Source organism: Carassius auratus, unplaced genomic scaffold, assembly GCF_003368295.1.
Source record: "Carassius auratus strain Wakin unplaced genomic scaffold, ASM336829v1 scaf_tig00036308, whole genome shotgun sequence".
Classification (NCBI taxonomy): domain Eukaryota; kingdom Metazoa; phylum Chordata; class Actinopteri; order Cypriniformes; family Cyprinidae; genus Carassius; species Carassius auratus.
In genome coordinates this window covers 168,742-176,867 of record NW_020526299.1, presented here as the reverse complement: position 1 = coordinate 176,867, position 8,126 = coordinate 168,742, and the positions used below count along the sequence as shown (strand labels likewise).

General features: G+C 37.0%; 1 long non-coding RNA gene across 1 annotated transcript; it reads left to right on the top strand.

Annotated features, from left to right (window-relative positions):
- The first annotated feature begins 6,712 nt into the window (after window positions 1-6,712).
- On the top strand, window positions 6,713-7,285 carry LOC113082495 (uncharacterized). The gene is made up of 2 exons (XR_003282703.1): window positions 6,713-6,752; window positions 6,933-7,285. It is a non-coding gene; the product is annotated as an uncharacterized LOC113082495 (long non-coding RNA).
- The last annotated feature ends 841 nt before the right edge of the window (window positions 7,286-8,126 follow it).

Here is an 8,126-nt window from a genome sequence, read left to right as displayed (position 1 = left end):
GGGATGTTTTCTGTTCCAACAGGATCACAGAGACCGTGCGTGGCACGAGCAAAGTCACGTCAGAGTACCCCTCTATTTCCCTTGAAACTAGAAGCTTTTTCTGAAGATGCAACAGCTCTCAGGCATTTTTGGCATGTCTGCCGCTACTGGATCAAGCTTACCCTAAATATAGACCACAGGTCTCCCCCATGATCCTGTAACAGAACAGAAGTCAGAAACCCATTCTCTCATCAACAGTTTGTACAAAATTTCTCTCTGGGTCTGGGAGTCCCAGTGTTAGTGATGTTTGTAGCAGTAATATTTTCTTAAATGCTTTCTCTGCTTCTGGAATCCAGGTCAGTTTGTCATGGGGTGGCAAGCCCTTCGCATGAGCCAAAACGCTCAGGGGCGATTCTTCATTAACATAATTTGGAATATTCGACAATACGAACAAATGCCCAAAAATGACATAAGTTGCTTTTTCATGATAGGCTTTGGAATCTTTTGAATTGTCTGTTTTTTTTTTTTTCTTCAGATAGGGATATGTCATTTTTAGTGTTGACGACCTAAAAATGTCACTTCCTTTTTTACAAACTGCAGTATTGACAAACTGTCTTACGACCCTCAGCAGCCAAAAGTTTTAAAAGGTTGACAGTATCTTTTGCAAGTTCCTTCATCTTTTTAACAGGGAAAATAGGTGTACACAATTACCCCAGCTGCTCTTAATGATTCAACAACTTCAGTAGCCTCTCTCTCTTTAGAGGATATTGAGGTATACAGGGTCTGTAATCAGACTTTGGAGTGACTTGAACTGGTTCACAATTTTTAACCAGCCCCAAGTCAAATTTAGATAAAGCCCAGAGTGTTTTAGGGACTTCTTTGTTCACTGGGTGAGTCTCTACTTCCTCTGCCGAGAGAAAGGAGTGTGTTGTTGTCATTGCGTCTTCAATCACACAGACTGAGTGTACAGTACAGCTTAACAGCAAAATAGGAGTACGCACATTCGGATGTAGACCGTGTTGGATTGTATTCAACTTTTTCCTCTGATGTCTCCACCAAATTCACATGAAAAACACGTTTTTACAAATAAACCAATGTCTTCCCTATGGTCTTTGTTCTTTTTGGATAATTAAACATGTGGAAGAGATTCAACAACATAAAAAAACATCTGCTTTTCATTTCTCAAATCAACAGCACATCTGTTTTCTGTCCAGATTAAACATTTCCGGTCTATTCAAACATTTCATTTCTTTCAAATGATATATGTGCTGAGCAATGTAAGTCAGAGAATGGCATAATTCAGAATTAGGTGAAACTGTCTTTTGCAGCCTTGACAAGCGTTTCACATAATTCATCATCTTTCTGTTTACACTGGTAAATATACAACTGCGATTGTTGGATTGAGCTAAAGTTTGAATTTGGCACTGGACCACTTCCCAGTTTCACATGACATCTCTTTCTAACAGATTTTGAATGCAGTTTTCTGTCAGTAGTGAACAATGCTTAAAGTTCATGCCTTTCTAATCTTTACATCTCAATGGTACAGTGAAGTTTTCTCTGACCGTATAACCAGATGCAGTCGTAAACCAAACTAAATTTCCACTTAATTTTAGATTTGGATCTATTTCATCCTTTCTAATTACTCTAATAAGTTGCCAGTCCTTTCAACTCCATTAACACATAATCTAATCTGTGGCATCTGTTTATAAGATAATTTATTCAGATGACTACATGTGCCTATGTTCTTGTCAAGAGAAGATTTATCATTCTCTAATCTTCCAATGTGCTCATGTATCAAAGATATAATAGGATATAAATATGAGTCAGTCTGCCTCAGCTTTCTCTGTTCCAGCCGCCGTTGGGTTGATGAAATGTGCACAGTGAAATTTTCCAGTGTCACCCCTCTCTGCAGTGAAAACAAACATCTGGATCAGTCTGAGACAGTCTTTGTCCTCTGCTCTTCTGCGTGACTTTGGTGGTGTTCACTCTGACTGGAAAGTCAGTCTTGATCCGGTGACACAGTGTTTCCACTGCTTGACAATATGCTCCATTGTGCCTCTTTCAAGTCTTTCTCGTTCCATGGTTGAAAAACAATCACAGTTCTATTCAGCCTAGCCACTTAAATCATGGGAAAGCTCTCCTCTTTCCACTACTTTGATCTATAACTACAGTAGGCTATGATTCACATTTTATAACTTAAAAAAGACAAAATAATTCTAATAAATTAATCCATCTGAGGTAAATCTTGGTTGATTAATCTGATTCACTGTAAAACCTGACAAGTTAACTTAAACCATTTGAGTAAACAAATTGCTTTGATTTAAACCATGTAAGTTTTAAAACTTTGCATTCAAGTAATTAAGTGATTAACTAAGTGCTGATTGAGAATTAGTGATGAACAGCTGCTGTTAACAAACAGAATCACTGAAGAAAAGAGAAACACAAGAACTACTACAACTGACTTCAGACACAGACTTAGATGAAATCAACTGAAATAAAATACATGAAATCTCTCAAGATCTGATTAAACAACCCCACAAACAGCATCACCAGCTCCACTTATTAATAACCAGACTGACTTTATTTCTGTCAGACGTCTACAGAAGATCTTATTGAGAATGAACTAAGGTTTAGATGTTGATTTATTGGCAACCAAAAACACACTTCTTTTGTGACATTTCGCTCTCTCGCTCTGATCAGTGAATGTCTCTGCTCTGCTCTACGGGAGCGCGCGCTCTTCCGGCAGACGTGCCCTTAGGACCCATATAAGGAAATTCCGCTCCATCTAACGTCACACAGAGCCATACTCGAAAAAAACTTTCCGAAACTTGTGACAAACCGGAAGGAGTATTTTGGGAACAAAAATACTCCTTCAAACGTACAACTTAATTTTTGAAACTTTGTCCATGTTTAGCATGGGAATCCAACTCTTTAACAGTGTAAAAAACTCAGTATGCATGAAATAGCATTTCACCCCCCCCTTTAAGTTTACTTGTTGGGTTTTACAGTGATTGCAATATGTGATGAAAACAAACTTCTCTATGAGGCGTGGGATTTTAGCAAACCAAAACTTAAAGCTGCCTTAAGCTTTATAATCATCAGTTTTATGAAGAGAAAACACCAACCTGTTTTGTTCTTGAGTATCTTCAATGTGTTTGATTCTGCAGGGTTCTGGATCTCTCTTCTTCTCTCAGTCCTCTTTAATAAACTCAGTCTTTGCAGATTTCATTTCTTCCTGATGATTCGGTGCTTCTCTTCACTTGTAAACTGATGCATTTATTACTGAATTACTGTGGGTGGAGCTTCACTGATGGTGATGTAATTGCTGTGGGTGGAGCTTCACTGATGATGATGTAATTGCTGTGGGTGGAGCTTCACTGATGGTGACGTAATTGTAGTGGGTGGAGCTTCACTGATGATGACGTAATTGCTGTGGGTGGAGCTTCACTGATGGTGACGTAATTGCTGTGGGTGGAGCTTCACTGATGATGACGTAATTGCTGTGGGTGGAGCTTCACTGATGGTGATGTAATTGCTGTGGGTGGAGCTTCACTGATGGTGATGTAATTGCTGTGGGTGGAGCTTCACTGATGGTGATGTATTCGCTGTGGGTGGAGCTGATCTGCCAAAATATATAATGTATTTTAGAATATCTGTAATTTACTGGGTCCAGATGTCAAATTTTAGTTTCTGCATCAAATGGAATTAAAAAAAGTGATTTTATACACACAGAAAATCAATTAAATGCATGTTTAAATTTGATCTATTCATCACTGATACACAATACTGCAGTCTATTGGCAGTATAATAGATTTTTATACATTTTTTACATTTTATACATTTTTATACATTTGGTCCCAACAATATATGAGCAAACATACATATTCTCTCTCTCTCACACACACACACACACACACACACACACACGCACACACACACACACACACACACACACAGACTTGTAACTGTTCATTTGTGTCTGCAGGTGTGTTTGGTGATGCAGCTGAAGTGAAGTCAGTGAAGGAGGGAGAACATGTCATTCTAAACTCTGGTGTTACCAAACAACATGACATGGTGCGGTGGTACTTTAATGGCACTCTCATCGCTCTGATCAATAGACATCCCAACCCGAGCTGTTTATATGATGGTCCTGATGGGATGTTCAGAGACAGACTGAAGGTGGACTATGAGACTGGATCTCTGAACATCACAAACACCAGAACTGAACACACTGGACGTTATGAAGCAGCGATCATCAGAAGTGAGAGTTCAGGGAAAAGTGAAAGCTTGAACAGAACCGGCAAGTGTGACAGAACAAACATCATCAACAATAGCAGCAACCGTGGTGAAATCATAAAATCAATCAGTCTGACTGTCAATGGTGAGTTATTTAATGTCATCAACCCTGAAAAAGTTTAACATTGATCTCCAGACTTGTTTATTGTCTTTTTCCTGTATGCTAATGATTTGTTACAGTTTGGTCATTTAAGACCTTTTTTCTGAATGTTTAACAGTCTTAATTCTAAACCTTCACTCTGACTTGTGATGTGTTTCTTTATCTTGAACAGCTGATAATACAGTAATGTGATTCTGCAGGGAGTTTGTTCCCTGTTTTTACAGGATTTCAGCAGCTGTGAATGAACAGAACTGATATAATGACTTATTCCTTCAAGATCAAGTTTTGTGTCTTTTGTATTTCATTTGTATTCTCTTAGGATTTCCAGCCTCAAAAAAGCTGAAAAAAACTAGGAAGAACCTAAAAATGTACCACAGGGCCAAAAATACTGACGCAAATGTTTTTATGTTAAAATAAATAATAGGGACATATATTTTATATTGAATCTTTATTTAACAAAAGAAATAATGCTTGTTACTAATGGCACTAGAATTAGTTTATTTCATACATAGGCCTAAATATTTTTATTTTTTGTTCCGTTTTGAATAGCATTAAATTTTAATGATTTGAAGTGAGCGAAAATAAAATATTTACAGTGTTTATAGTTTTAAAGTTTCTGAACATTTGTGTCTTATACACCGATGCAACTTATATTGTTTTTTTGTTTTGTTTTTTATCTGGTGTAACTTAGCCCTATATATTGCTGTATGATTAAACAAATGTATTATAAAAAAAGAAAAATGGGGACCATTGGAAAAAAAAAAGAATAAAATAATAATCATATTATGTTCATTATACTCCCACCCACAATAATTTTAAGCCTTTCAAGGGTGTCCTTGAAAGATCTTCTCTGCTAAGGTCCCTGGCCCCAAAATATTGTAAATGTCCAGTGCTAGTGGACAGGCATCCATATACAGCAGAGACTGGTGAGGAGGAACTGTCACAACAGCTCTCTGTCTTCACCAACTGCCCTGAAACACAAATTAAATGTAAATGATTATCATAAATATAAATATAGCTTCACAATGCTCATTTTGACCTCTGTGGTGAACATATGGTCAGAAAATACTAGCAGACTCGTTTTTTGTCTTTAGTGAATTATTTCAAAGCAAAATTTAAAAAAAATTATAATTATATTTTAAAGTGCCTTATTTCACAGGCTCGTGTGAGCATCCAGGAAGGATGTTTTAATACAAGAACGAACTCTTCACACAAGATAAAGTTTTGAAAATCTTAATAGTATTAGTAATATTAATAGTAACAGAATGTATTTGTATTTGCAGTAATAAAACTAACCAGTAGGTGCCAGTAGTGTTACACTTACAGCAAATGTGTAGATTACGAACCAGAAGTTAAACTTCTGTAGTCCCATCCTGAAAAGTAGGATATTTATTAATTATTTATTCAAAATTTGTGCACATGTAACTCCAGAAGTATTAATGTTATCTCAATATGATTTTAGATTCTGGTTCCTGAAAAACTTTTCTTCATTTTTAAGATCTAAGTGCAGCTCCATGTCCAAATGTAGTATTCTACCCATTTTCAATTGTCAAAAACCAAATGTGGCTTCGTGTTTATCTTGTCATCACTGTTGACAATGCAAATATGCAAATAGCAAATAATAACAGTAACTCAGGGTTTAGGATTGAACCGTGTGTAACTTCAGACTATTAACAAGTGTTCATTATTTCAAGTGTAAGAGGCGTCAATGTTTAAGGTACTATCTTCGATTCTATCAAATATAAAATATCAAATAATAAAAGGACAAGAGGCTTAAATAAACAGTATATTATAGAAACTGGGCTAAAATCAGGGAAATGCACTGATAAAAAGTTGGTTTTCAATCTGGATCTATGAGTAACTACTTAGAGGCTCATCTGACATCTTCTGGAAGCTGGTTTCATCTCTTCATGTTTTAAATGAACTAGATGTTATGAACTGGTTTGAGCTTTCTGATCTGAGAGCTCTTTGTTTTTAAACCATGAATAATATGACATAATCTCTGTATGTTAATAGATATATATGTTTTTGACATCTATACACTGGCCCTGTAAAGGTCTCTGGAGAATATATATCCAATGAATATGACGTAAACTCACTGTCAGATTCACTCACACTAATGATGATATCTGTTCCAGGTTCAGGTCTGTCTCCAGTTATTGTAGCAGGAATTGTTGTTGGTGTTCTGCTGGCTGCTGTTGTTGTGATGATCTTTCGCCGCAGGAGCTCCAGCGATGGTAAGTATCAGCTGAAGATACTTGAGTGAGAGGAAAACCTTTTCATTTTGCAAAATTAGTGTTTAATTGTATGTAATGATTTTACTCAAACAGACATGGAGAAAATCAAACAAGTTCTAGAAAAAATGTCTAAGGATAAGGTAAGATACTGCACTCCTCTAGTGTGTGTTTAGATCTGTGTTTGATTTCACCTGCACTGACAAAATCATCTCCATAAGAAACACATTTAAAACCATTTCTCTGACTGATGACAGATGTGCTGTAAAAGGCATTGTTCATTTCTCTCTCTTTACTTCTTGTCAATCTTTATTTTCTTACAGACACCGAATGGAAGAAGTCTAATGATCTAAAAGGATCGCAACAGCTTGGGCAAAGAACAAACTCCTCTAAATATGCGTAACAGCAAAATGAGATTGAGTTTTGAGCTGAAATATTGAAATCCTTTGCAGGTCTCTCATTAATGATTAAGCGCTCAGTGATATCTGTTATTGAAATATTGAAACGGCTGGAAACATGCTAATGTTAACTGTGTGATGTTAACAGTCATTTTGTCTGTATTGTTGTTCATTTCACATTTTATCATTTCAATGTTCTGTAATTATTTGTCAAAGACTCTGTAAGTTCATGTAATCTTTGAACAGATGTTTTTATCCAAAACAACAACAGAAAAACATCTGCAGTTTGTTATAGTTCATACACTCATCTAAAGGATTATTAGGAACACCATACTAATACTGTGTTTGACCCCCTTTCTTCTTAAGAACTGCCTTAATTCTACGTGGCATTGATTCAACAAGGTGCTGAAAGCATTCCTTAAAAATGTTGGCCCATACTGATAGGATAGCATCTTGTAGTTGATGGAGATTTGTGGGATGCACATCCAGGGCACGAAGCTCCTGTTCCACCACATCCCAAAGATGCTCTATTGGGTTGATATCTGTTGACTGTGGGGGCCATTTTAGTACAGTGAACTCATTGTCATGTTCAAGAAACCAATTTAAAAATGATTCAAGCTTTGTGACATGGTGCATTATCCTGCTGGAAGTAGCCATCAGAGGATGGGTACATGGTGGTCATAAAGGGATGGACATGGTCAGAAACAATGCTCAGGTAGGCCGTGGTATTTAAACGATGGTATTTAAATGACTTAAGTGTGCCAAGAAAACATCCCCCACACCATTACACCACCAGCACCAGCCTGCACAGTGGTAACAAGGCATGATGGATCCATGTTCTCATTCTGTTTACACCAAATTCTGACTCTACCATCTGAATGTCTCAACAGAAATCCAGACTCATCAGACCAGGTAACATTTTTCCAGTCTTAAACTGTCCAATTTTGGTGAGCTCGTGCAAATTGTAGCCTCTTTTTTCTATTTGTAGTGGAGATGAGCGGTACCCGGTGGGGTCTTCTGCTGTTGTAGCCCATCCGCCTCAAGTTTGTGCATGTTGTGGCTTCACAAATGCTTTGCTGCATACCTCGGTTGTATCGAGTGGTTATTTAGGTCAAAGTT